This window comes from Balaenoptera physalus, assembly GCF_965194825.1.
Source record: "Balaenoptera physalus genome assembly, chromosome: 1".
Classification (NCBI taxonomy): Eukaryota; Metazoa; Chordata; class Mammalia; order Artiodactyla; family Balaenopteridae; genus Balaenoptera; species Balaenoptera physalus.
Genome location: NC_138882.1, coordinates 91,878,978 through 91,906,857, shown reverse-complemented (window position 1 = coordinate 91,906,857; position 27,880 = coordinate 91,878,978). Strand labels below are relative to the sequence as shown.

The 27,880-nt window shown below is 39.7% G+C and overlaps 2 long non-coding RNA genes across 2 annotated transcripts; one reads left to right on the top strand and one right to left on the bottom strand.

Moving 5' to 3' along the window:
- Window positions 1-611: 611 nt before the first annotated feature.
- LOC309638059 lies at window positions 612-7,106 on the bottom strand. The gene is made up of 2 exons (XR_014250978.1): window positions 1,366-7,106; window positions 612-993 (listed from the first exon to the last, which is right to left on the bottom strand). It is a non-coding gene; the product is annotated as an uncharacterized lncRNA (long non-coding RNA).
- A 7,953-nt stretch (window positions 7,107-15,059) lies between these two features.
- Window positions 15,060-21,852, top strand: LOC309660228. The gene is made up of 2 exons (XR_014263288.1): window positions 15,060-17,160; window positions 17,519-21,852. It is a non-coding gene; the product is annotated as an uncharacterized lncRNA (long non-coding RNA).
- The last annotated feature ends 6,028 nt before the right edge of the window (window positions 21,853-27,880 follow it).

The following is a 27,880-nucleotide window of genomic DNA, read 5'->3' as shown; positions in this document are numbered from 1 at the left end:
ATGTGTATATATATATATATATATATATATATATATACACATACATACATACACACACACACACACACACACATACACACCACATCTTCTTTATCCATTCATCTGTTGATGGACATTTAGGTTGTTTCCATGTCTTGGTGATTTGTAAATAGTGCTGCTATGAACATTGGGGGTGCATGTATCTTTTTGAATTATAGTTTTCTTTGGATATATGCCCAGGAGTGGGAATGCTGGACCATATGGTAACTCCATTTTTAGGTTTTTCAGGAGCCTCCATACTGTTTTCCATAGTTCTGCATCAAATTACATTCCCACCAACAATATAGTAGGGTTCCCTTTTCTCCACACCCTCTCCAGCATTTATTATTGTATTTGTAGGCTTTGATGATGGCCATTCTGACCAGTATGAGGTAATACCTCATTGTAGTTTTGATTTGCATTTCTCTTATAATTAGCAATATTGAGCATCTTTTCATGTGCCTGCTGGCCATCTATATGCCTTCTTTGGAGAAATGTCTATTTAGATCTTCTGCCCATTTTTTGATTGGGTTGTTTGGGTTTTTTTGATATTGAGCTGTATGAGCTGTTTGTATATTTTGGAAATTAATCCGTTGGAGAAATATCTATTTAGATCTTCTGCCCATTTTTTGATTGGGTTGTTTGGGTTTTTTTTGATGTTGAACTGTATGAGCTGTTTGTATATTTTGGAAATTAATCTGTTGTCATTTGCATCATTTGCAAATAGTTTCTCCCGTTCCATAGGTTTTCTTTTCATTATGTTTATGGTTTCTTTTGCCATGCAAAAGTTCTTAAGTTTAATTACGTCCCATGTGTTGACTTTTGCTTTTATTTCCATTACTCTAGGAAATGGATCAAAAAAAAACTGCTGTTACGTTGAATTAAAGTGGCAAGAGTGGGCATCCTTGTCCTGTTCCTGATCTTAGAAGGAATGCTTTGAGCTTTCCACCATTCAGTATGATGTTAGTTGTGTGTCTGTCATATAATGGCCTTTATGTTTTTTTTTTAAATTTATTTATTTTTATTTATTTATTTTTGGCTGTGTTGGGTCTTCGTTGCTGTGTGCGGGCTTTCTCTAGTTGCGGCGAGCGGGGGCTACTCTTCATTGCGGTGCGCAGGCTTCTCATTGCGGTGGCTTCTCTTGTTGTGGAGCACGGGCTCTAGGCGCATGGGCTTCAGTAGTTGTGGCACTTGGGCTCAGTAGTTGTGGCTTACGGGCTCTAGAGCGCAGGCTCAGTAGCTGTGGCGCACGAGCCTAGTTGCTCTGCGGCATGTGGGATCTTCCCGGACCAGGGCTCGAACCCGTGTCCCCTGCATTGGCAGGCGGACTCTTAACCACTGCACCACCAGGGAAGCCCGGCCTTTATTATGTTGAGGTGTGTTCTCTCTATGCCCACTTTCTGGAGAGTTTTTATCATAAATGATGTTGGATTTTATCAAAAGCTTTTTCTGGACCTATTGAGATGATCATATGGTTTTTATTCTTCAACTTGTTAATGTGGTGTATCACATTGATTGATTTGTAGATATTGAAAAAAATCCTTGCATTTCTGGGATAAATCCCACTTGAGCATAGTGTATGATCATTTTAATGTATTGTTGGATTCAGTTTGCTAGTATTTTGTTGAGTATCCTGGTGTCTGTGTTTATCAGTGATATTGGCCTGTAACTGTCTTTTTTGTGGTATCTTTGTCTGGTTTTCTTATCAGGGTGATGGTGGCCTCATAGAATGAGCTTGGGGGTGTTCCTTCCTCTGAAATTTTTTGAAAGAGTTTCAGAAGGATAGCTGTTATCTCTTCTCTAAATGTTTGGTAGAATTCGCCTGTGAAGCCATCTGGTCCTGGACTTTTGTTTGTTGGGAATTTTTAAATTAGAGGCTCAATTTCAGTACGGGTAATTGGTCTGTTCGTATTTTCCATTTCTTCCTGGTTCAGTCTTGGGTGATTGTACCTTTCTCAATATTTGTACATTTCTTCTAGGTTGTCCATTTTATTGGCGTACAGTTGCTCACAGTAGTCTCTCATGATCCTTTGTATTTCTGTGGTGTTTGTTGTAACTTCTCCTTTTTCATTTCTTATGTTACCTATTTAGGCCCTTTACTTTTTGTTTTGATGAGTCTGGCTAAAGGTTTATTAATTTTGTTTATCTTTTCAAAGAACCAGCTTTTAGTTTCATTGATCTTTTCTATTGTTTTCTTCATGTCCATTTCATTTATTTCTGCTCTCATCTTTATGATTTATTTTCTTCTACTAACTTTGGGTTTCGTTTGTTCTTCTTTCTCTAGTTACTTCAGGTATGAGGTTAGGTTTTTATTTGAGATTTTTCTTGTTCCCTGAGGTAAGATTTATTGCTATAAACTTCCTTCTTAGAACTGCTTTTGTTATGTCCCAAAAGTTTTGGAGCATTGTATTTTCATTTTCTTTTGTGTCTAGGTATTTTTTGATTTCCTCTTTAATTTCTTCAGTGATCCATTGGTTGTTTAGTAACATATTATTTAGCCTCCACGTGTTTGTGTTTTTTAGAGTTTTTTTTTTTTTGTAGTTGATTTCTAATCTCATAGCATTTTGGGCAGAAAAGATGCTTGATATGATTTCAATTTTCTTAAATTTACTGAGGTTTGATTTGTGGCCCAAGATGTGATCTATCCTGGAGAATGTTCCATGTGCACTTGAGAAGAAAGTGTATTCTGCTGCCTTTGGATGGAATGCCCTGTAAATATCAATTAACTCCATCTGCTCTAATGTGTCATTTAAAGCCTTGGTTTCCTTATTTATTTTCTGTCTGGATGATCTGTCCATTGGTGAAAGTGGGGTGTTAAAGTCCCCTGCTATTATTCTGTTACTGTCAATTTCCCCTTTTATGGTTGTTAGCATTTGCCTTATGTATTGAGGTGCTCCTATTGTGTGCATATATATTTACAAATGTTATATCTTCTTCCTGGATTGATCCTTTGGTCATTTTGTAGTATCCTTCTTTGTCTCTTGTAACAGTCTTTATTTTAAAGTCTCTTTTTTTAAATAAATTTATTTATTTTGTTTATTTATTTTTGGCTACGTTGGGTCTTCGTTGCTGTGCACAGGCTTTCTCTCGTTGTGGCGAGTGGAGGTTACTCTTTGTTGCAGTGCACGGGCTTTTCATTGTGGTGGCTTGTCTTGTTGCGGAGCATGGGCTCTAAGTGCGTGGGCTTCGGTAGCTGTGGCATGTGGGCTCACTAGTTGTGGTTGTGGGCTCTAGAGCACAGACTCACTAGTTGTGGCACACAGGCTTAGTTGCTCCATGGTATGTGGGATCTTCCCGACCAGGGCTCGAACCCGTGTCCCCTGCATTGGCAGGTGGATTCTTAACCACTGCACCACCAGGGAAGCCCTAAAGTCTGTTTTATCTGATGTGGGTATTGCTACTCCAGATTTCTTTTGATTTCAATTTGCATGGAATAACTTTTTCCATCCCCTCACTTTCAGTCTGTATGTATCCCTAGGTCTGAAGTGGTTCCCTTGTAGACAGCATATATATGGGCCTTTTTTTGTATCCATTCAGCCAGTCTATGCCTTTTGGTTGGAGCATTGAATTCACTTACATTTAAGGTCATTATTGATGTGTATGTTCCTATTGCCATTTTCTTGATTATTTTGGATTTGTTTTTGTTGATCTTCTTCCTTTCTTCTGTTTTCTATTGTGGTTTGATGACTATCTTTAGTGTTGTGTTTGGGTTGCTTTTTCTTTTGTGTGTGTGTATCTATTGTAGTTTTTTGGTTTGCAGGTCGCAGGAGGTTTCGATATAGCAGTCTATATATGTACAAGGTTGTTTTATGTTGCTGGTCTCTTAGTTTCAAATGCAATTCCCATTTCCTGCATTTGTACTCTCCTCTTCTCATGGTTGCTGGTTTTAATATTATATTTGTGTGTGGATGATTTCCTACTGTTACTTTATGTTTTCCTTTACCAGTGAGATTTTCCACTTGTGATTTTCTTGTTTCTAGTTCTGCCCTCTTCCTGCCCCCCCCCACCCCCACCCCAGAGAAGTTCCTTTAGCATTTGTGGTAAGACTGGTTTGGTGGTACTGAATTCTCTTAGCTTTTGCTTGTCTGGAAAGCTTTGATTTCTCTGTAAAATCTGAATGAGAGCCTTGGTGGGTAGAGTATTCTTGGTTGTAGTTTTTCCCTTTCATCACTTTAAGTATGTCCTGCCACTCCCTCTGGCCTGAAGAGTTTCTGCTGAAAAATCAGCTGATAACCTTATGGGGATTATCTTGTATGTTATTTGTTGCTTTTCCCTTGTTGCTTTTAATATTTTTTCTTTGTATTTAATTTTTGTCAGTTTGATTAATATGTGTGTTCCTCCTTGGGTTTATCCTATATGGGACTCTGCACTTCCTGGACTTGGGTAACTTTTCCTTTTCCATGTTAGGTAAGTTTTGGCTATAATTTCTTAAAATATTTTCTCAGGCTCTTTCCCTTTCTCTTTTTCTTCTGGGACCCCTATAATGCAAATGTTGGTGTGTTTAATGTTGTCCCAGAGGTCTCTGAGACTGTCCTCATTTCTTTTCATTCTGTTTTCTTTATTCTGTTTTGTGGCAGTGATTTTCACCACTCTGTCTTCAAGCTCACCTATTCGTTCTTCTGTCTCAGTTATTCTGTGATTGATTCCTTCTAGTGTGTTTTTCACTTCAGTTATTGTGTTGTTCATCTGGGTTTTTTATAAGTGTTTTATATCTATGTTAAACATTTCTTCTATCTTTTTGGTCTGTGCCTCCATTCTTTTTCCAAGATCTTGAATCACCTTTACTACCATTACTCTGAATCCTTTTTCAGGTAGATTGCCTATCTCCTCTTCATTTAGTTATTCTTGTGTGTTTTTTTCTTGTTCCTTCATCTGCAACATATTTCTCTGTTGTTTCATTTTGTCTTTCTGTGCTTGTGGTATCCTTTCTGCAGGCTGCAGGATCATAGTTCCACTTGCTTCTACTGTCTGTCCCCTGCTGAGTAAGGTTAGTCCAGGGGCTTGTGTAGGGGTCCTGGTGGGAGGGACTGGTGCCTGCCCTCTGGTAGGTGGAGCTTGGTTTTGTCCCTCTGGTTGGCTGGGGTGTGTTTATAGATGCCTTTAAGTTCAGTGTGGCTTTCAGCACCCTGTCTGCTAATGGGTGGGTCTGTGCTCCTATCCTGCTGGTTGTTTGGCCTAAGGCCTTCCAGCACTGGATCCTGCAGGTTGTTGGGTGGGGCCAGGTCTTGCTGCCAAAGTGCAGAGCTCCAGTAATCAATATTCCCTGGGGCCTCTGCTACCCTTTTCCTTTCCCCCACAGTGATCTACAGCTGACCTTCGCCTCCACAGGGGACCTTCCAAGACCCCTAGCTAGATCTAGCCCAGGTTCCTATGGAGGTACTGCTTTGTGCTTGGTGCCAGTGCACATGAGGCCTTGTGTGCCCCACCCAAGAGTGGAGTCTCTGTTTCCCCAAACCCTGTGGAGCTCCTGCACTGAAGCCTAGCTGGACTTCAAGGCTAAATGCTCTGGGAGTTCTTCATCCTGATGCCAGACCCTCAGACTGTCTTGGAGGGCTGTTTTTATTTGGGAACATTCCTGTGTAGGCTGCGTGGGTTTAATATTTTTGGTATGAGGGCTGTTTTTAGTATGGATGTATGCCACCTTTTTCCACAGTATATATGCTGGCTGTTATCCCCTTGATAGGAGGGTGACTTATGTTGTGGCGTCCAGAGCCTGCACTGGATATTCAGCAGGGGCTCCCTTTTTTCACTGCACTGTAAGGGGTAGGGTCTGCTCCCTAGTTGTTGGAATAGATGCCCCCAGGTCTGTTTCTTAGCTGTGTTTTTGATCTTTGGTGTGAGCACTCCCAGGATTGGAGCACTCCCACTGGAGAGAAGCCACAGAGTATTCCTCCTCTGGAGCCATTCACCTGGGGATGTGCTCTGTTGTGTCACCTTTCACCCACTGTTCAAGCTCTCAGATTACACTGCTGTAGACACTGCTCTCAGTACCACCTTAACCATGGGTATGCTGGCAGTTGGCCTTGGTGCCTCTCAGGTTTTGTTTTCTCCAGACCACCAGCATAGATCCACTGAAGTCTGGTCCCAGGATTGCAATAATCATGGATCTGCACCCACTGTGGTTGCTGTTGGGGCAGCTCAGACTGACCGGGCCCAACCCCCTAGTGTATAGGCCCACAAATTCCACAGCTGCTAAAGCTAGACCCACCTTGGCTGCAGGAGCACTCATTGTCAGTTCAGATGTTCTGCAGATGATAAGTTTACAAAGCCATTCGCAGTGGTGTAAATCTGAGGTTTGTGCAGCCGTGAGCAGAGATTTCAGCTCTTCTTCCTTAGTTGCACAGCCCCGGGGGCTCAGCTGTGGTTTCAGCCCCACCTCTGTGTGTGTTCCAGCCACAGGCATCTGCTCCCGAGACTGCCCTGGATCACACTAGCCCACCCCAGCAAGGAGAGTGTGGGGAGGAAGAGTGGGCAGCCAGGGATGCGAGGGCCCTCCCTGGCAGGAGCCCTTCCAGTACCTGCAGAGGTAGGGGCCAGCACGTGGAAAGAGAGGCTGCAATGGTAGCCCCACCCTTTACACATCACTCAACAATAGCGCTTCGCTTCTATAGTGGTCTAGGCTTCCTCCATGAGCATTCCCAGTTGTGAAGCTCATCACTCCCATCCCCTCAGGCTGTCTCCTTGCAGCCAACAGCAGTCCCCTCCGCAGGTCTACTCTCCAAACCCCGCGTTCCAACACCCAGCCTCTGTCCACACTAGTGGACATGTCTCAGGCTGTAGTGTGCAGGGCTGTGGCACAATAATCTATGTAGGTCTCACTCTGTCCTGCTTGACACAGACCAGTTGCTGCATTCTCCTCTGAGCCCCTGAAGCTCCCCTTCTGTCCCAGTTAATCTCCCTGCCAGTGAGGATCTTCCCCAGGTGTGGGAACTTCTCCTGTCCTTCAGCTACCCCCAGGGGTGCAGGTACCATCTTGCTTCCTCTCCTCTTCCTTTTCCTTTCTTCTTTCTTTCATCCTACCCGGTTACACAGGGATCTTTCTTGTCCTTTAAGGTGTTTGAGGTCCTCTGCTAGTGTTCAGCAGGTGCTCTGTGCATATTGTTCCATTGTAGATATATTCTTTTTTTTAATATTTATTTTTTTTAAGTTGGCGTATAATTGCTTTACAATGTTGTGTTAGTTTCTAAATCAGCCATATGTATACATATATCTGCTCACTCTTGGACCCCCCACCCATCCCACCCATCTAGGTCATCACAGAGCACCAAGCTGAGCTCCCTGCGCTATACAGCAGGTCCCGCTATCTATCTTACACATGGTAGTGTATTTATGTCAAACCTAATGTCCCAAATCATCCCACCCTCCACTGCCCTCCAGGTGTTGACACATCCATTCTCTATGTCTGTGTTTTTATTCCTGCCCTACGAACAGGGTCATCTGTACCATTATTCTAGACTCCACATATATGCGTTAATATACGATATTTGTTTTTCTTACTTACTTCACTTTGTATGACAGACTCTAGGTCCATCCATATCTATACAAATGACCCAGTATCATTTCTTTTTATGGCTGAGTGATATTCCATTATATATATGTACCACATTTTCTTTATTCATCTGTCAATGTAGATTCAGGTTGATTCAATGTCCTGGCTATTCTAAATAGTCCAGCAATGAATATTGGGGTACACGTGTATTTTTGAATTATGGTTTTCTCAGGGTATATGTTCAGTAGTGGGATCGCTGGGTCATATGCTAGTTCTCTTTTTATTTTTTTAATGAACCTCCATACTGTTCTCCACAGTGGCTGTATGAATTTGCATTCCCACCAACAGTGCAATAGGGTTCCCTTTTTCTCCACACACCCTCTCCAATATTTATTGCTTGTAGATTCTTTGATGGTGGCCATTCTGACTGGGGTGAGGTGATAACTCATTGCAGGTTTGATTAGCATTTCTCTAATAATTAGTGACGTTAAGCATCTTTTCATGTGCCTCTTGGCCAGCTGTATATCTTCTTTGGTGAAATGTCTATTTAGGATTTCCTCCCATTTTTTGATTGGGTTGTTTGTTTTTCTGATATTGAGCTGCATAAGCTCTTTGTATATTTTGGAGATTAATGCTTTATCCATTGCTTCATTTACAAATATTTTCTCCCATTCTGTGGGTTGTCTTTTTGTCTTGCTTATGGTTTCCTTTGCTGTGCAAAAGCTTTTAAGTTTCATTGGGTCCCATTCACTTATTTTTCTTTTTATTTTCATTATGCTAGGAGGTGGATCATAAAAGATCTTGCTGTGTTTTATGTCAAAGAGTGTTTTTCCTATGTTTTCCTCTAAGAGTTTTATAGTGTCTGATCTTTTTTTTTTTTAATTTTTTTTAACCTCTTTATTGGAGTATAATTACTTTACAGTGGTGTGGTAGTTTCTGGTTTATAACAAAGTGAATCAGTTATACATATACATATGTCCCGATATCTCTTCCCTCTTGCCTCTCCCTCCCTCCCACCCTCCCTATCCCACCCCTCTATGTGGTCACAAAGCACCGAGCTGATCTCCCTGTGCTACGTGGCTGCTTCCCACTAGCTATCTATTTTACGTTTGGTAGTGAATATATGTCCATGCCACTCTCTCACTTTGTCCCAGCTTACCCTTCCCCCTACCCGTATCCTCAAGTCCATTCTCTGGTAGATCTGCGCCTTATTCCCGGCTTGCCCCTAGGTTCTTCATGACCATATTTTTTTTAATTCCATAAATATGTGTTAGCATACAGTAATTGTTTTTCTCTTTCTTACTTACTTCACTCTATATGACACACTCTAGGTCCATCCACCTCACTACAAATAACTCAATTTCGTTTCTTTTTATGGCTAAGTAATACTGCATTGTATATATGTGCCACATCTTCTTTATCCATTCATCTGTTGATGGACACTTAGGTTGCTTCCATGTCCTGGCTATTGTAAATAGAGCTGCAATGAACATTTTGGTACATGACTCTTTTTGAATTATGGTTTTCTCAGGGTATATGCCCAGTAGTGGGATTGCTGGGTCGTATGGTAGTTCTATTTTTAGTTTTTTACGAAACCTCCATACTGTTCTCCATAGTGGCTGTATCAATTTACATTCCCACCAACAGTGCAAGAGGGTTCCCTTTTCTCCACACCCTCTCCAGCATTTTATTGTTTGTAAATTTTTTGATGATGACCATTCTGACTGGTGTGAGGTGATACCTCATTGTAGTTTTGATTTGCATTTCTCTAATGATTAGTGATGTTGAGCATTCTTTCATGTGTTTCTTGGCAATCTGTATATCTTCTTTGGAGAAATGTCTATTTAGGTCTTCTGCCCATTTTTGGATTGGATTGATTGGTTTTTTGTTATTGAGCTGCATGAGCTGCTTATATATCTTGGAGATTAATCCTTTGTCAGTTGCTTCATTTGCAAATATTTTCTCCCATTCTGAGGGTTGTCTTTTCGTCTTGTTTATGGTTTCCTTTGCTGTGCAAAAGCTTTTAAGTTTCATTAGGCCCCATTTGTTTATTTTTGTGTTTATTTCCATTTCTCTAGGAGGTGGGTCAAAAAGGATCGTCCTCTGATTTATGTCATAGAGTGTTCTGCCTATGTTTTCCTTTAAGAGTTTTATAGTGCCTGGCCTTACATTTAGGTCTTTAACCCATTTTGAGTTTTTTTGTGTGTGGTGTTATGGCGTGTTCTAATTTCATTCTTTTACATGTAGCTGTCCAGTTTTCCCAGCACTACCTATTGAAGAGGCTGTCTTTTCTCCCTTGCATATTCTTGCCTCCTTTATCAAAGATAACGTGACCATATGTGCATGGGTTTATTTCTGGGCTATCTATCCTGTTCCATTAAGCTATATTTTTTTTTTTTGCCAGTACCATACTGTCTTGATTACTGTAGATTTGTAGTATAGTCTGAAGTCTGGGAGCCTGATTCCTCCAGCTCTGTTTTTCTTTCTCAAGATTGCTTTGGCTATTTCGGGTGTTTTGTGTTTCCAAACAAATTGTGAAATTTTTTGTTCTACTTCTGTGAAAAGTGCCTTTGGTAGTTTGATAGGGATTGCATTGAATCTGTAGATTGCTTTGGGTAGTATAGTCATTTTCACAGCGTTGATGCTTCCAATCCAAGAACATGGTATACCTCTCCATCTGTTTGTATCATTTTAATTTATTTCATCAGTGTCTTATAGTTTACTGCGTACAGGTGTTTTGTCTGCTTAGGTAGGTTTATTCCTAGGTATTTTATTCCTTTTGTTATAGTGGTAAATGGGAATGTTTCCTTAATTTCTCTTTCAGATTTTTCATCATTAGTGTATAGGAATGCAAGAGATTTCTGTGCATTAATTTTGTATCCTGCTACTTTACCAAATTCATTGATTAGCTCTAGTAGTTTTCTGGTAGCATCTTTAGGATTCTCTATATATAGTATCATGTCATCTGCAAACAGTGAGTTTTATTTCTTCTTTTCCATTATGGATTCCTTTGATTTATTTTTCTTCTTTGATTGCTGTGGCTAAAACATCCAAAACTATGTTGAATAATAGCAGTGAAAGTGGGCAACCTTGTCTTGTTCCTGATCTTAGTGGAAGTGGTTTCAGTTTTTTACCATTGAGGGCGATGTTCGCTGTGGGTTTGTCATATATGGCCTTTATTATGTTGAGGTAGGTCCCCTCTATGCCTACTTAATGGAGGGTTTTTATCATAAATCGGTGTTGAATTTAGTCAAAAGCTTTTTCTTCATCTACTGAGGTTATCATGTGGTTTTTATACTTCAATTTGTTAATATGGTGTATAACATTGATTGTTTTCCATATATTGAAGAATCCTTCCATTCCTGGGATAAATCCCACTTGATCATGGTATGATCCTTTTAATGTGCTATTGGATTCCCTTTACTAGTATTTTGTTGAGGATTTTTGCATCTATGTTCATCAGTGATATTGGCCTGTAGTTTTCTTTTTCTGTGACATCTTTGTCTGGTTTTGGTATCAGGGTGATGGTGACCTCATAGAATGAGTTTGGCAGTTTTCCTCCTTCTGCTATATATTGGAAGAGTTTGAGAAGGATAGGTGTTAGCTCTTCTTTAAATGTTTGATAGAATTCACCTGTGAAGCCATCTGGTCCTGGGCTTCTGTTTGTTGGAAGATATTTAATCACAGTTAAAATTTCAGTGCTTGGATTGGTCTGTTTATATTTTCTATTTCTTACTGGTTCAGTCTCGGAAGGTTGTGCTTTTCTAAGAATTTGTCCATTTCTTCCAGGTTGTCCATTTTATTGGCATATAGTTGCCTGTAGTAATCTCTCATTGTTATTTATATTTCTGCAGTATCAGTTGTTATCTCTTTTTCGTTTCTAATTCTGTTGATTTGAGTCTTCTCCCTTTTTTTCTTGATGAGTCTGGCTAATGGTTTATCAATTTTGTTTATCTTCTCAAAGAACAAGCTTTTAGTTTTATTGATCTTTGCTATCATTTCCTTATTTTCTTCTTCATTTATTTCTGATCTGATGTTTATGATTTCTTTCCTTCTGCTAACTTTGGGTTATTTTTGTTCTTCTTTCTTTAATTGCTTTAGGTGTAAGTTTAGGTTTTTTATTTGAGACTTTTTCTTTTTTTCGTGATGTAGGATTGTATTGCTATAAACGTCCCTCTTAGAACTACTTTTGCTGCATCCCATACGTTTGGGTCATTGTGTTTTCATTGTCATTTGTTTCTAGGTATTTTTTGATTTCCTCTTTGATTTCTTCAGTGATCTCTTGGTTATTTAGTAGTGTATTGTTTGGCCTCCATGTGTTTGTATTTTTTACATTTTATTTTTCCTGTAATTGATATCTATTCTCCTTGTGTTGTGGTTGGAAAAGATACTTGATATGATTTCAATTTTCTTAAATTTACCATGGCTGATTTGTGACCCAAGATATCTATCCTGGAGAATGTTCCATGAGCACTTGAGAAGTGTATTCTGTTGTTTTTAGATGGAATGTCCTGTAAATATCAATTAAGTCCATCTTGTTTAATGTGTCATTTAAAGCTTGTGTTTCCTTATTTATTTTCATTTTGGATGATCTGTCCATTGGTGATAGTGGGGTGTTAAAGTCCCCTACTCTTACTGTGATACTGTCGATTTCCCCTTTTATGGCTGTTAGTATTTGCCTTATGTATTGAGGTTTTCCTATGTTGGGTGCATAATTATTTACAATTGTTATATCTTCTTCTTGGATTGATCCTTTGATCATTATGTAGTGTCCTTCTTTGTCTCTTGTAAGAGTCTTTATTTTAAAGTCTGTTTTGTCTAATATGAGAATTGCTACTCCAACTTTCTTTTGATTTCCATTTACATGGAATACCTTTTTCCGTCCCCTCACTTTCCAGTTGTATGTGTCCCTAGGTCTGAAATGGGTCTCTTATAGACAGCATATATACGGGTCTTGTTTTGTATCCATTCAGCCAGTCTATGTCTTTTGGTGGGAGCATTTAATCCATTTACATTTAAGGTAATTATCAATATGTAGGTTCCTATTACCATTTTCTTAATTGATTTTGGTTTGTTTTTGTGGGTCTTTTTTTTCTCTTGTTTTTCCCGCCAAGAGAATTTCCTCTAACATTTGTTGTAAAGCTGGTTTGGTGGTGCTGAATTCTCTTAGCTTTTGCTTGTCTGTAAAGCTTTTGATTTCTCTGTTGAATCTCAATGAGATCCTTGCTAGATACATTAATCTTGTTTGTAAGTTTTTCCTTTCATCACTTTAAATATATCCTGCCACTCCCTTCTGGCTTGCAGAGTTTCTGCTGAAAAATCAGCTGATAACCTTATGGGGATTCCCTTGTATTTTATTTGTTGCTTTTCTCTTTCTGCTTTTAATATTTTTTCTTTGTATTTAATTTTTGTTAGTTTGATTAATATGTGTCTTGGTGTGTTTCTCTTGGTATGCGACTCTCTGCACTTCCTGGACTTGCGTGGCTATTTCCTTTCCCATGTTAGGGAAGTTTTGACTATAATCTCTTCAAATATTTTCTCAGACCCTTTCTCTTTCTTTTCTTCTTCTGGGACCCCTATAATTCGAATGTTGGTGGGTTTAATGTTGTCACAGAAGTCTCTCAGACTGTCCTCACTTCTTTTCATTCTTTTTTCTTTATTCTGCTCCTCTGCAGTTATTTCCACCATTGTATTTTCCAGCTCGCTTATTCGCTCTTCTGCCTCAGTTATTCTACTATTGATTCCTTCTAGTGTATTCTTCATTTCAGTTATTGTGTTGTTCATCACTGTTTGCTTGTTCGTTAGTTCTTCTAGGTCTTTTTTTTTTCTTCTTTTTTTGGCTGCATTGGGTCTTCGTTGCTCTGCGCGGGCTTTCTCTAGTTGCAGCAAGCGGGGGCTACTCTTCACTGCAGTGCGTGGGCTTCTCATTGTGTTGGCTTCTCTTGTGGAGCACGGGCTCTAGGCACATGGGCTTCAGTAGTTGTGGCACGTGGGCTCAGTTGTTGTGGCTTGTGGGCTCTAGAGTGCTGGCTCAGTAGTTGTGGCACATGGGCTTAGTTGCCCGGCGGCATATGGGATCTTCCCAGACCAGGACTTGAACCCGTGTCCCCTGCATTGGTAGGCGGATTCTTAACCACTGCACCACCAGGGAATTCCTCTTCTAATTCTAATAGGTCTTTGTTAATCATTTCTAGTATTTTTTCAATCCATGCCTCCATTCTGTTTCCAAGGTTTTGGGTCATCTTTACTCTCATTCTTTTTCTGAATTCTGAATTCATTCTGAATTCTTTTTCAGTTAGGTTGCCTATTCCCTCTTCATTTATTTTGTCTTGTAGGTTTTTATCTTGCTCCTTCGTTTGTAGCATATTTTTTGTTGTCTCTTTTTTTTGATGGGTGGGGCTGTATTCCTGTCTTACTGGGTTTTTTTGGCATGAGGCGTCCAGCAGTGGAGTTTGTAGGCTGTTGGGTAGAGCCGGGGCTTGGTGCTGAGATGAGGACATCTCGGAGACCTCACTCCAATAAATATTCCCTAGAGTCTGAGGTTCTTTGTCCAGAAGTTTGGACTCGGCGCTCCCACCACAGGAGCTCAGGCCCGACTCCCGGCCTGGGAACCAAGATCACGCAAACTGTGCAGTGCAGTAAAAGAAAAGAAATTAAAAGGAGTAGTACAATAAGAAAGAATAAAAAATAAAATAAAATTAGAAAAATATAAAACATATTAGGAAAAATTAAAATAGAAGTGAAACAACTACGACAAGGTAAAACAGAACCACAACAGAAAAAAGAAGAAAATGGGGTTGAGGGTGGGGTGGGCAGGGACAAGCCAAAAGGAGCAGAACAATAACAAAGTATAAAGAATAAAATAAAATTAGAAAAATTAAAAATAAAAATATAAATGGGTCAAAAACAACAAAGTAAAATAGAACCACAACCTAAAAGAAAAAAAAAAAAAAGCTGGTAAAGGCCTTGCTTGTGGGGGGTGTAGCTTTGGCAGGGACGGAACTTAGTTGGGGCCATGGCTTAGGGTAGGGCCAGGGCCTAGGCGGGGATGATGTTTAAGCATGGGGTGGGGCCCAGGTTCAGGACCTGCGGGCGGGGAAAGGCCACACAGCCTGAGGGGGGCCTGGGAATGCAGGAGTTCAGGAGTTTGGAGGTAAGGCCCTGGGTGGGGTTGTGTAGGCGGGGTTTAGGCTCATTGTGGCCTGAGGGTGGAGGATTAGACCTGGGACCTCAACAGGCTCCCTGGGGCCTAAGTGGGCTGGGGAAATGCTGGCTGTGCTCCCTTTTGTTCCTCTGCTCTCCCGAGAGTCTCCCCTGTCCCCGTTGATCCCCTAACCATGGGTAAGCCCCACCTGGTGTGGGAACGCCTCCCCTCTGGGTGCTGGTCCTGTCCAGCTGGCCTTTACTTTTCCTCCCCCCTCCCTCCCTCCCACTCCCTCAGGACCCGCATGGCTGGAGGGGTTCTTGCTGGGCAGAGGATCAGGCCCGGGATCTCAGCAGGCTCCCCAGGGCCCAAGTGGGTACAGGAAACTCTGGCCATATTGCCTTCTGATCCTCTGCCCTCCCAACTGTCTCCCCCTTTCCCTCTCCAGGTGTGGGACCCCTTCCCCTCCCCCAGCCACCCCTCAGGGGCACCAGTCCCATCCTGCCTCCACTTCTTCTCTTCCCTCACTCCCTCCCACATTTTGCCTGGTCACCCTGGGGTTCCTCCCATCCCCTTAGGTGTCCGTGGTCCCCCAGCAGTGCCCGGTAGGTGCCCTAGTTGTGCAGAGACACAAACTCCATATCCTCCTAGTCCATCATCTTGACTCCTGTAGATATATTCTTGATGCCCAGTTAGGGAGAGGTGAACTCCATGTCCTCCTACTCTTCCTCCATCTTGACTCCTCCTCCCCCTAGCTGCTTTTAATATTCTCTCTTTATCTTTAACTTTTGTAATTTTTATTATAATGTATCTTGGTGAGTTCCTCTTTGGGTTAATCCTATATGAGACTCTGCACTTCCTGGACTTGAGTGACAGTTTCCTTTCACAGGTTAAGGAATTTTTCAGCTATTATCTCTTCATATGTTTTCTTAGGACCTTTCTCTTTTCTTTCTGGGACCCCTACAATGTGAATATTAGTGTGCTTGATGTTGTACCAGAGGTTTCCTCCTCATTTCTTTTCATTCTTTTTTTTTTTTTCTTTTAGGCAACAGTGACTTCCACTACTCCATCTTCCAGGTAACTGATTCATTCTTGTATCATTTAGTCTACTATTTATTCCTTCTAGTGTAATTTTCATTTGGTATTATATTATTCATCTCTGTTTGTTCTTTATATTTTCTAACTCTTTTTAAAAAAACTAACTTCTTGCTCTGTGCATTCATTCTCTTCCAAAGTTCTTTGATCATCTTTATAGTCATTTCATTGAACTCTTTCTCAAGTGCCTATCTCCACTTCACTTAGTTCTTCTTCTGGGTTTTCATCTTGTTCCTTCATCTGGAACATATTCATCTGCTGCTTCATTTTGTCTGAGTTGCTATTTGTATTTTTAGGTATATGGTAGCTTAGTTACATTTCTTGACCTTGGAGAAGTGGCCCTCTATAGGAGATGTCCTATGCGGCTCAGCAGTGGACTCTTCTCTCTTCACCTAAGGTATATGCTGTTGGGGAGTTCCCCCTAAGAGGGCTGCGTGGGTCTTTGTGTTCTGGCGGGCTGACTATGTGGGTGGTCTGATAGGCTTGGTTGGCCCCTAGTCTGATTGGTTGCCAGGCACTTGTGCCGATGCTGTTGGCTGCTGTTTAGGGGGGGCCTGGTGATGAAGTGGCGGGTTTCAGAATCCTAGGGGGCCCCGGGACTAGTTCTGGCTCACTGGTGGGCAGAGTCAGGGTCCTGAAGACTCTGGGGCTGTGTCCCACTCCCTGGCAGATGAAGCCAGATCCTGGGGTTAATTCTGGACTATTGGCAGGCAGAGCTGGTTCCTGGAGTCTGACTGCAGGCCCCAGGGATCCCAGAGCTTGTTTCAGTTATTTTGTGACAGGAGCTGGTTCCAGACACAGTTGGGTATGGAGTCTGGGGTGTCTGAAAGGTTGCATTGGGCTGCTAGTGGACAGGACCAGGGCTCAGGTGGTCCCAGGGTAGGGTCTGGTCTGTGTTGTCAGAGTAGTTCTGCAGGCTGCAGGATTGTAGTTTTCTTGCTTCTGGTGTCTGTTCCCTAGTGGGTAAGGCTGGTCTAGAGGCCTGTGCAGGCTTCCTGGTGGGAGGGGCAGGTGCCTGCCCACTGGTGGGTGGAGCTGGGTCTTGGCCCTCCGGTGGGCAGGGCTGTGTCTAAGGGCATGTCTAGAGGCATCTGTTGGCTCAGGAAGTCTTTAGGCAGCCTGTCTGCTGATGGGTGGGGCTGTGTCCCTGCCCATTTAGTAGAATTTGGCAACTATTTCTTGATGGTTAAGGTTCTGTCCCCACCCATTTAGTTGTAAAGTGTCCTAGCACTGGTGCCTACAGGCCGTTGGGCGGTGCCAGGTCTTGGCACTAATGATCCAAGATGTCAGCCTGCAGCAGCAGCAATGTTCATGCGGCCAACTATTCCCAAGTATGTCTGTCACCAGTGTCTATATCCCCAGGGTGAGCTGCAGCCACCCACCACTTCTCCAGGAGACTCTCCAACACCAGCAGGTAGTTCTGGTCTGGGCTCTTATCTATAATAATTATTGCTTTTGCCTTGGGTTCAGCTGCATGTAAGATTTTGTGTGCACCCTTTAAGAGTGAAGTCTCTATTTCCCCCAGTCTGTGGAGCTCCTGCAGTTAAGCCCTCTGGCCTTCAAAATACTCTGGGGGCTCGTCTTCTTGGTGCCAGACCCCCAGGCTGGGGAGCTTGACATGGGGCCCAGAACTCTCACTCCTGTGGGAGAACCTCTGCAATATAATTATTCTTCAATTTGTGGATCACTCACCTAGGGAGTATGGAATTTGATTATATTTCGAGTCCACCCCTCCTACCCATCTCATTGTGGTTCTTTCTTTTTGTCTTTAGTTGTAGAAGATCTTTTCTGGGAGGTTCCAGTCTTTTTCATCAATGGTTGTTCTGCCAATAATTGTGATTTTTGGTGTGCTCGTGAGAGGAGGTGAGCTCAGGGTCTTTGTACTCCACCATCTTGTCCACTCCTCAAGTTTCTATGTTATTAAAATTAAGCTGGTGTAAATTAAATTTAGAATATGTATGTTTAGGCTGTTAAATATAATCTCATGGTAACCACAAAGGAAATAGTTATAGAATATACACAAAAAGAAATGAGATGGAATAAACATATTTCACTACAAAAAAATCTGCTAAATACAAAAGAAGACAGTAACGCAGGAAATGAGAAGAAAAAAGCTATAAGTCATACAGAAAACAAATAGCAAAATGACAGAAGTGAGTTCCACCGTATTAATCATGACTACTTTTCATCAGGCAAAAAAGGGGGCCCAAATAAATCAGAAATGAAAGAGTAGTTACAACTGACATCACAGAAATACAAAGGATCATAAGAGATTACTATGAACAATTATAGTAACAGTTATAACCAACAAATTGGACAACCTGGAAGAAATAAATTCCTAGAAACATACAATCTTCCAAGACTGAATCAGGAGGAAACAGAAAATCTAAACAGACTGATCACTAGTAATGAAATTGAATCAAAGTGGTGCTGGGAAAACTGGACAGGTACATGTAAAAGTATGAAATTAGAACACTCCCTGACACCATACACAAAAATAAACTCAAAATGGATTAAAGACCTAAGTGTAAGGCCAGACACCAGCAAACTCTTAGAGGAAAACATAGGCAGAACACTCTATGACATAAATCACAGCAAGATCCTTTTTGACCCAGCTCCTAGAGAAATGGAAATAAAAACACAAATAAACAAATGGGACCTAATGAAACTTAAAAGCTTTTGTACAGCAAAGGAAACCATAAACAAGACCAAAAGACAACCCTCAGAATGGGAGAAAATATTTGCAAATGAAGCAACTGACAAAGGATTAATCTCCAAGATTTACAAGCAGCTCATGCAGCTCAATAACAAAAAAACAAACAACCCAATCCAAAAATGGGCAGAAGACCTAAATAGACATTTCTCCAAAGAAGATATACAGATTGCCAATAGACACATGAAAGAATGCTCAACATCATTAATCATTAGAGAAATGCAAATCAAAACTACAATGAGATATCATCTCACACCGGTCAGAATGGCCATCATCAAAAAATCTAGAAATGATAAATGCTGGAGAGGGTGTGGAGAAAAGGGAACCCTCTTGCACTGTTGGTGGGAATGTAAATTGATACAGCCACTATGGAGAACAGTATGGAGGTTCCTTAAAAAACTAAAAATAGAACTACCATACGACCCAGCAATCCCACTACTGGGCATATACCCTGAGAAAACCATAATTCAAAAAGAGTCATGTACCAAAATGTTCATTGCAGCTCTATTTACAATAGCCAGGACATGGAAGCAACCTAAATGTCCAACGACAGATGAATGGATAAAGAAGACGTGGCACATATATACAATGGAATATTACTCAGCCATAAAAAGAAATGAAATGGAGGTATTTGTAGTGAGGTGGATGGAGTTAGAGTCTGTCATACAGAGTGAAGTAAGTCAGAAAGAGGAAAACAAATACAGTATGCTAACACATATATATGGAATCTAAGGGAAAAAAAAAAAAGGTCATGAAGAACCTAGTGGCAAGATGGGAATAAAGACACAGACCTACTAGAGAATGGACTTGAGGATATGGGGAGGGGGAGGGGTAAGATGTGACAGGATGAGAGAGTGGCATGGACATATATACACTACCAAATGTAAAATAGATAGCTAGTGGGAAGCAGCCGCATAGCACAGGGAGATCAGCTCGGTGGTTTGTGACCACCTAGAGGGGCGCCATGGGGAGGGTGGGAGGGAGGGAGATGCAAGAGGGAAGAGATATGGGAACATATGTATATGTATAACTGATTCACTTTGTTATAAAGCAGAAACTAACACACCATTGTAAAGCAATTATACTCCAATAAAGATGTTTAAAAAAAAAAGAAAGAAATTGAATCAGTAAAACGAACAAACAAACAAAAACTCCCAACAAACAAAAATCTAGGACCAGATGGTTTCACAGGTGAATTTTACCAAGCATTTAAAGGAAAGTTAATGCCTTTCCTTCTTTATTCCAAAAAATTGAAGAGGAGGAAACACTTACAAACTCATTCTATGAGGCCAGTAATACCCTGATACCAAACCCAGATAAAGACATTACAAAAAAGAAAATAAAGGCCAATATCCCTGATAAACATATATGCAAATATCCTCAACAAATATTAGCAATCCAAATTCAAGAACGCATTAAGAGGATCATACATCATGATCAAGTGGGATTTAGTCCAAGGATGCAAGGATGTTTCAGTATTCACAAATCAATCAACATGGTATACCACATTAAGAAAAAAAGTATAAAAATCATACGATTATCTCAATAGATGCAAATGTTGACAAAATTCAACATCTATTTTTGATAAAACTCTCAACAAAGTGGGTGGAGAGGGACCATACCTCAACATAATAAAGGCCATATATGACACACTTACAGCCAACATCCTACTCAGTGGTGAAAGGCTGAAAGCATTTCCTCTAATATCAGGAACAAAACACAGATGCCCACTATCACCACTTTTATTCAACATAATATTGAAAGTCCTAGCCACAGCAATCACATAAGGAAAAGAGATAAAGTTATCAAAGTTGGAAAAAAAAGTAAAATTATCTCCGTAACTGTATAGCACAGGGAACTCTGCTCAATACTCTGTAAAGACCTATATGGGAAAAGAATCTAAAAAAGAGTGGATATATGTATGTATAACTGATTCACTTTGCTGTATAGCTGAAACTAACACTACATTGTAAGTCAACTATACTCTAATAAAAATTAATTTAAAAAATTATCTCTGTGTGCAGAGGATATGATCTTACATGTAGAAAACCCTAAAGATTCTAAGAAAAAAGTTAGAACTAATAAATTCAGTAGAGTAGCAGGATAAAAAAGTCAACACACAAAAATCAGTTACATTTCTATACGGTAACAATGAACAGTCTAAAAAGGAAATTAAGAAAACAATTCCATTTGCAATAGCATCAAAAAGAATAAAATACTTAGGAATTAACTTTACCAAGGAGATAAAGTACTTGTACAATATAAACTACAAAGCATTGCTGAAAAAATTAAAGAAGGCATAAATTAATTGATGGATGTCTATCCATCTTCATGGTTTGGAAGACTTAATATTGTTAAAATTTCAGTATTATCCAAAGCAATCTATAGATTCAGTGCAATCCCATGACATTCTTTGCAGAAATAGAAAAACACATCCTAAAATTCATATGGAACTTCAAGGGACATGAAATAGTGAAAATAATCTTTCAAAAGAAGAACAGTGTTGGAGGACTCAATGTCCTAATTTCAAAACTTACTACAAAGCTACAGTGATCAAAACAGTGTGCTATTGCCATAAAGACAGACATATAGACCAATGGAATAGAATAGAGAGCTCAGACATAACCCTCATGGATATGGTCGAGTGATCTTTGATAAGAGTGCCAAGACTCTTCAATGGGGAAAAGATAGTCTTTTCAACAAATGGTGCTGAGACATCTAGATATCCTCACATTAAAGAATAAAGTTGGACCTCACACCACATGCAACAGTTAACTCAAAATGGTCAGAGACCTAACTGTGAAAGCTAAAACTCTTAGAAGAAAACATAGGACAAAAGTTTTACAACACTAAATTTGGCAATTATTTCTTACATATAACACCAAAGGCATAGGCAACAAAAGAAAAAAATTTTAAAAATTGGACTTCCTGCAAATTAAAAACTTCTGGGCTCAAAGGACACTATCAGCATACTGAAAGGGCAATCCACAAAATGGAATAAAATATTTGGAAATCATATATGTGATAAGGTATTCATATCCAGAGTATATAGAGAACTCCTAAAACTTCACAACAGTGAAAACTAAGAAACAACCCAATTCAAAAATGGACAAAGGACTTGAACAGACATTTCTTCAAAGAATATACAAGAATAGCCAATAAGCACATTGAAAAGATGCTCAACATCACTAACCATTAGGGAGATGCAAATCAAAACCACAGTGAAATATCACCTCACACCCACTAGGATGGTTACTATCACAAAAACAAAATAGCAGGTGTTAGTGAGGATGTGGAGAAAGTAGAACCCTTGAGCACTGTCGGTGGGAATATAAAATGGTATAGGAAAACCATTCTGTGGAACCATCATGGTTCCACAAAAAATTAAAAATAGATTTGTCATATGATCCATTGATTTCTCTTCTGTGTATGTACCCAAAAGAATTGAAAACAATGTCTTGAAGATACATAGGTACACCTATGTTCATAACAGGATTATTCACAGTAGCCCAAATGTGGATGCAATTAAAGTGTCTATCAACATATTAATAGATAAACAAAATGGGGCATATACATACAATGGAATATTATTCAGATTAAAGGAAGGAAAAGAAATTCTGATACATGCTACAATATGGATGAACCTTGAGGACATTATGCTCAGTAAAATAAGTCACAAAAAGACAAATACTATATGATTCCACTGAGGGACCTAGGGTACTCAAGATTCAGAAACAGAATGAATGGTGGTTGCCAGAGCCTGGGGGTTGGGGGAATGAGGTGTTATTATTTAATGGGTATAGAGTTTCAGTTTTGCAAGATGATGATAAGATTTCTGGAGATAGATGGTGGTGATGGTTGTACAACATGAATGTACTTAATACCACTGAACTATAAAAAACTTAAAATTTGTTAAGATGGTAAATTTTATTTTGTATGTATTTTACCACAGTGATAAAAGGTGAGGCAACAGATGGAGTGTACATTTTCCCAATACTTTCACTTATACTCCACCATATTGCTCTGTTTAATTTCATCAATTTGATTGGCCATTTTTAAATATTCTCTTTTAATAGGAAAATATCTGCCTATGCCCTTGAAAATACTTAATGTTATTTTCATGGGAATCCTACTTCCCAAGGATCACTCATTTGCTGTGTTGTCCCAGCTCCCAGAACATGTCCAGATGTAGTAGGGACTTCCAGTTAACACCTGCTCTTGTCCTTTCTGAGTGCACTTGAACACAACAGGCCTAAAAGCCATTGACTTGCATGGTTATAGGCTGGAGTCCCTTCTACTTTGATGTTCCAGTTCTTCCTTCCATAGCTAATGATTATTGGACATCAGTTGGTCCCCAAATAGTGAATTTAGTCAGGGATGAGGAAAGACCAACTCAGATGCTTTCAAGGTATATCGAGATTGAAGAAATGGAGACAGAAACGTTTAAGGCATAATTAAAAGAATTTAAATTTGCTGAACAACATTGAACACCAATTAGTTGCTTGTTTTCTCCTCAAACCTCTCATATTCTCCTGTTTCACAATCAAAGAAACTAAGACTCCAAATTTTTGGTGAATATCACCAACAGATCAACTCACTTAGAATCCTGTTGTTTGTGACTTTATCTTAGTTAATTGTAAGAAGAAAGTTTCCATCTTATACACCTTTGAATTCTTCTCAGCACTGTGCATAGTGCCTAATACATACTCAGTTTTCAATAAATATTGAAATAAAGGAACAAGTTCCTAGGCAAGACACACATGATATGTCCTGGCTACTTTTCTGATCTGGTTTGATGTATTTAAGTACAAGTTATCTAATTTCCACAATCCACTTGGCAGGACTGACGATTTCCTGGGCCATCTTCTTATTTTTTCCTTCTTCCACAGGGGGGAAAAAAAGAAAAGAAACCCTTATAGGTCTTTTCTTTAGGTAACTGAGCATTTGTGGTACTTAAATTGCCATTTCTCCTTTTCTCCAGTTCTGGCTAATTTTTATTCATTTTATTGTAGATTCACATCTGCAAGAGAAAAATGCCATGTGTTCTTTTTTAAATCTGCTTTTCATTTTGACCACTTTCTCAAACACCTGGAGGACTAATGTGGACCACCCAGAGGAACGCTATCTAAAACCTACCAGCAGCTTATGGTAGTGTAAGATCAGTGGGTGACACTGTAGTCCTGAGTTATTATTCCATCTCTGCCATTACCTGGCTTTAACATTGGACAGGTCACTTAACCTCCCTGTACCTTACTTTCCTAGCTAGGGGTATTATCATGCTCAAAAGAAATAATGTATTTTAAAAACTTTGTACTTTGAAAATTATAAAATGTAATAAAAGTATAGAGCATTGTTACAAACAAACTTTTTATAAAATGGAGTCTTACAAATTAAACAAAATCTTATGGGTCCTTGTGATCACCCACATTGCCATCTGGGAAGGAGAGAAGTTCTTTGTTTTGTTTCATTTTGTTGCTGCGTTCTTTGGCAAAAGAGAAAACTTGTCTAGCTTGCTAGAACCATAATAGAAGCAACAATAGTAGCCGCAGCCTACATTTTGCAAGAAACTTTCCATATCATCTTTAAAATATCTCATACCTCCAGTGACCAATAGTTAAATTCTCACATTAAAAATCTATGTGGAGGGCTTCCCTGGTGGCACAGTGGTTGAGAATTCTCCTGCCAATGCAGGGGACACAGGTTTGATCCCTGGTCCAGGAAGATCCCACATGCTGCAGAGCAACTAAGCCCGTGCGCCACAACTACTGAGCCTGTGCTCTAGGGCCCGTGAGCCACAACTACTGAGCCCACATGCCACAACTACTGAAGCCTGTGTGCCTAGAGCCTGTGCTCCGCAACAAGAGAAGCCACCACAATGATAAGCCCGCACACCACAACGAAGAGTAGCCCCCACTCGCAGCAACTAGAGAAAGCCCACGCACAGCAAGGAAGACCCAACACAGACAAAAATAAAATAAAATAAATTTATAAAAAAAAAAAATCCGTGTGATTGGTTCTCCCCTACTTACCTCAGATTTTGTGCTAAGCATATGGGACAGCAGATCTGAGTATTTAAATAAATAATACAGTGAAGCAGAACTTATAGAACAAATGCCACCTTCCTCTCAAATAAAAAGGCCTCATGGTTATTATAATAACCATTGAATTCTTACAGGAATTCTCACTAGGTAATTAATTTTGTGGATATTGCTATATATTTTCTCACCCTCAGCTTTCCTGGGAATATCTGAAATAACAGGTTTCTTAGGCTCTCTTTGGATTACAAATGATGGGAACCTGACTCAAAATAACTTAAGCATAAAAGGGAATTTACTGATGTGGTTGTGAAGTCCAGGACTAATTTTGGCATTGGCTTATTCCTGTGATATAAATAATACTTCATAATCAATTTCAAGCTACCAGTATGACATTACCAAATGTAGAGTTGGGAAGAAAGGTGCACAATTTACTTTTGAGAACCAGCTCAAGCCAACTCCAGCACACCTCTGCCTGTACGCTAGGCAGGTGATGTGTGCCAAAGCTACAGAGGTGAGTAGAACATGGTCCCTCTCCTGACACAGGGAATGAGAAGGGAAGAAGGGGCCACTCAACAGTTACGCAAACATTCATAAAGAGCTTGCCAGATGCCAGGCACTCAATTCCATTCTCTATTTGTTACTGTAGCTTAGTGTCTGAATCCAAACTGCTTGAGTTTAAACATCAGTATTATAATTTGTGTAGTGTTTGATTTTTGAGGAAGTTTCTTGACCTTCCCGTATCTCAATTCCCTAATCTATAGAAAGGGGGTAATAATAACATCTGCCTCGTAAAACTGTTTTGGGAATGAGATAAATTGATACATGTAAAGCATTTAGAATAATTTCTTATTCATGGGGAGTGTTCATCAAGGGTTCACTGTTCATAATTAGTATTGTCACTTTCTAATCCTAACAAAAGCCCTTTGATAAATGTGTATTATTATCTCCAGTGAAGAAACTGAGAGGTTAAGGGGCTTGCTCAAAGACAAATAATGCCGTTAAGCTGACATTTGACCCTGAGGAGTCTGTAAATTCCAAGTCTCATACTTGCTCTATATATTGCACAAATAACAATAGCACTGTTTATCATAAGTCCATTCTGAACCAGGAGCTTTAAATATATTTTCTAATGTCTCTTCACAATTGTACAATGGATTGGGGTTTTCTATTTCCATTTTACAGATAAGAAACTGAGGGTCAGAAGGGTTAACTAATTTTGGGGGGGGGGTCAACTTTTTAGAACGTTGGGTTTTTTAAAATTTTTTTAATTGAAGTATAGTTGATTTACAATGTTGTGTTAGTTTCAGGTTTACAACAAAGTGATTCAGTTTTTTATATATACATATATATATATAATCTTTCTTTTTCGGATTCTTTTCCAGAAGCGTTAGGCTGAAGATGGAAAGGTCAGCCTCCATCACTAGGAGGCCCCTGAAGGTTTCTGAGAAGGGGAATTATACAAACTGGCCTATGTTTAGGAAAACAAGCCTTGTAGCAATATGTAGGATAGACTGGAGAGATAAGAGTCGGGAGCCAGGAAGAAGAGTTACATGTTACTGCAATAGTTTATGCAAGAGATTATGAAAGCCAGAATTAGAGTGGAGTTTGAAAGCAAAGAGTAACTCTGAGAAATACTGAGAAATATCATTAACAAGATTATTCCCACTAATGAAAAAAACAACTATATACATAAGCTACTGGCGGCACATCAGTAACAACATTTTAATTCACCACATCTTAATTGAGCACCTACTAGAAGACAGGTGTTGTATTAATGACAGGAATATAAAGATAAATATGAAGGAGTTTCTGAACAAAATTTTTTCATTACTTACTATTTGCCATGTACTATTCTAAGCATTTTACATGCATTATCTAAATTAATCTTCACAACAACCCGATACAGTCATTACTATTATTTTCTCCAATTTACACATGAGGACATGAAAGGTCAGAGAGAAAAAATAACTTGCTAAAGGCCACATAGTTAGAGAACGACAAAGCCCACTGTATTCCTACTACCTAGGACGATCCACAAATAACCACATTAAAATAGGCAAGACATTCCTCTCTGGCCTGGGCAGGAACAGTAGCTTCTTAGCTGGTCTTCATGCTTCTGTTCCTCCCTTACCCATCTCTTCTTTACTCATCAGCCAGAATGATATTTTAAAAAACAAACATAGGTCACTTCCTTGCTTAAAACCTTACTGTGGTTCCTCACTGCACTTAGAATACAACTCCAAGTCCGTTCCTGGGGCCACTCAGCTCTGCCTAATTGGCTCTCATAGTCCAACAACACCCACTTTCTTGCAGGCTCTGGACTATTCTAAGCACTTTTCCATCTCAGGGCCTTTGCAAATGCTGTTCCCTCTACTTGGGCTCATTCCCCCCACCCCCATTCTTTACTAGCTAAAATTCTTATATATTCTTTTTTGGTTTTTTTTTTGTATGTGTTTACTCGTTTGTTATCTGAAGCACCATGCTGAGCCATGCTGGAGCCTAAGACAAGAGGAAAAATAATAACATTTATCCTGAAATTGAATGTTTTGATTTCTTGCTACATGGAATTTTTGCATTAATTCTTTTTAATACTGAATTAAAATTTGATTGATCTTGATGACTGAGTTTTTGGCATCCCCTTAAAACTTGCACCAGAGGCAAGTCCCTCACTCCTCTCACCCTTGTCTCAGCCCTGGGTATCGGTCTCCCACTAAACTGCTTCACAGGGACAGGGACCATGCTGTTTTGTTTACTAGTGCATCCACTCTGTGCAGCAGAGTGATTGGCACAGAAACAGCAACAAATGAAATTTGTTGAATGATTGAAATGAATGTTCAAATGTATCATCTTATTTCATCATCATAGTAACACTGTGTTTGGGTATTCTCTCTGGTTTATAGATGAAGAAACTGATGCTTAAAGATGTTAAGTCACCTGGCCAAGGTAGATACACAGTTAATTAGTACTTAGCAAAGCTGAAATTGGAATCCAAGCCTCTGACATTAGATTCAGGGTTCCCAGTTCACCAGACTCTACCCTGAGGTACATTCAAACAAAGGCTAGTACACATTTATCAAGGCTGTTGAAGGAAGAAGTTCTGAATTATATGGGAAGCTAGATTTCTTGATTTACCACTTCTCTTCAAATACTTAGTTTTCTTTAATTCTATGATGATCACCTTATAATGCAGCCCATGGGCTTTGACAGTGAATAGAACTTGGTAACCTCAGCATATTCATCTGCAAAGTAGGAATAAAGATACAGATCTAACTGACTTGTTTTGAGCATTAAATAAGATGGTATGTCAGTTGCCTAATACAGTGTTGCCATATAGGAGATACTGAATGTTATTAATTTTGATAATAATAAAAATAAACAACTTG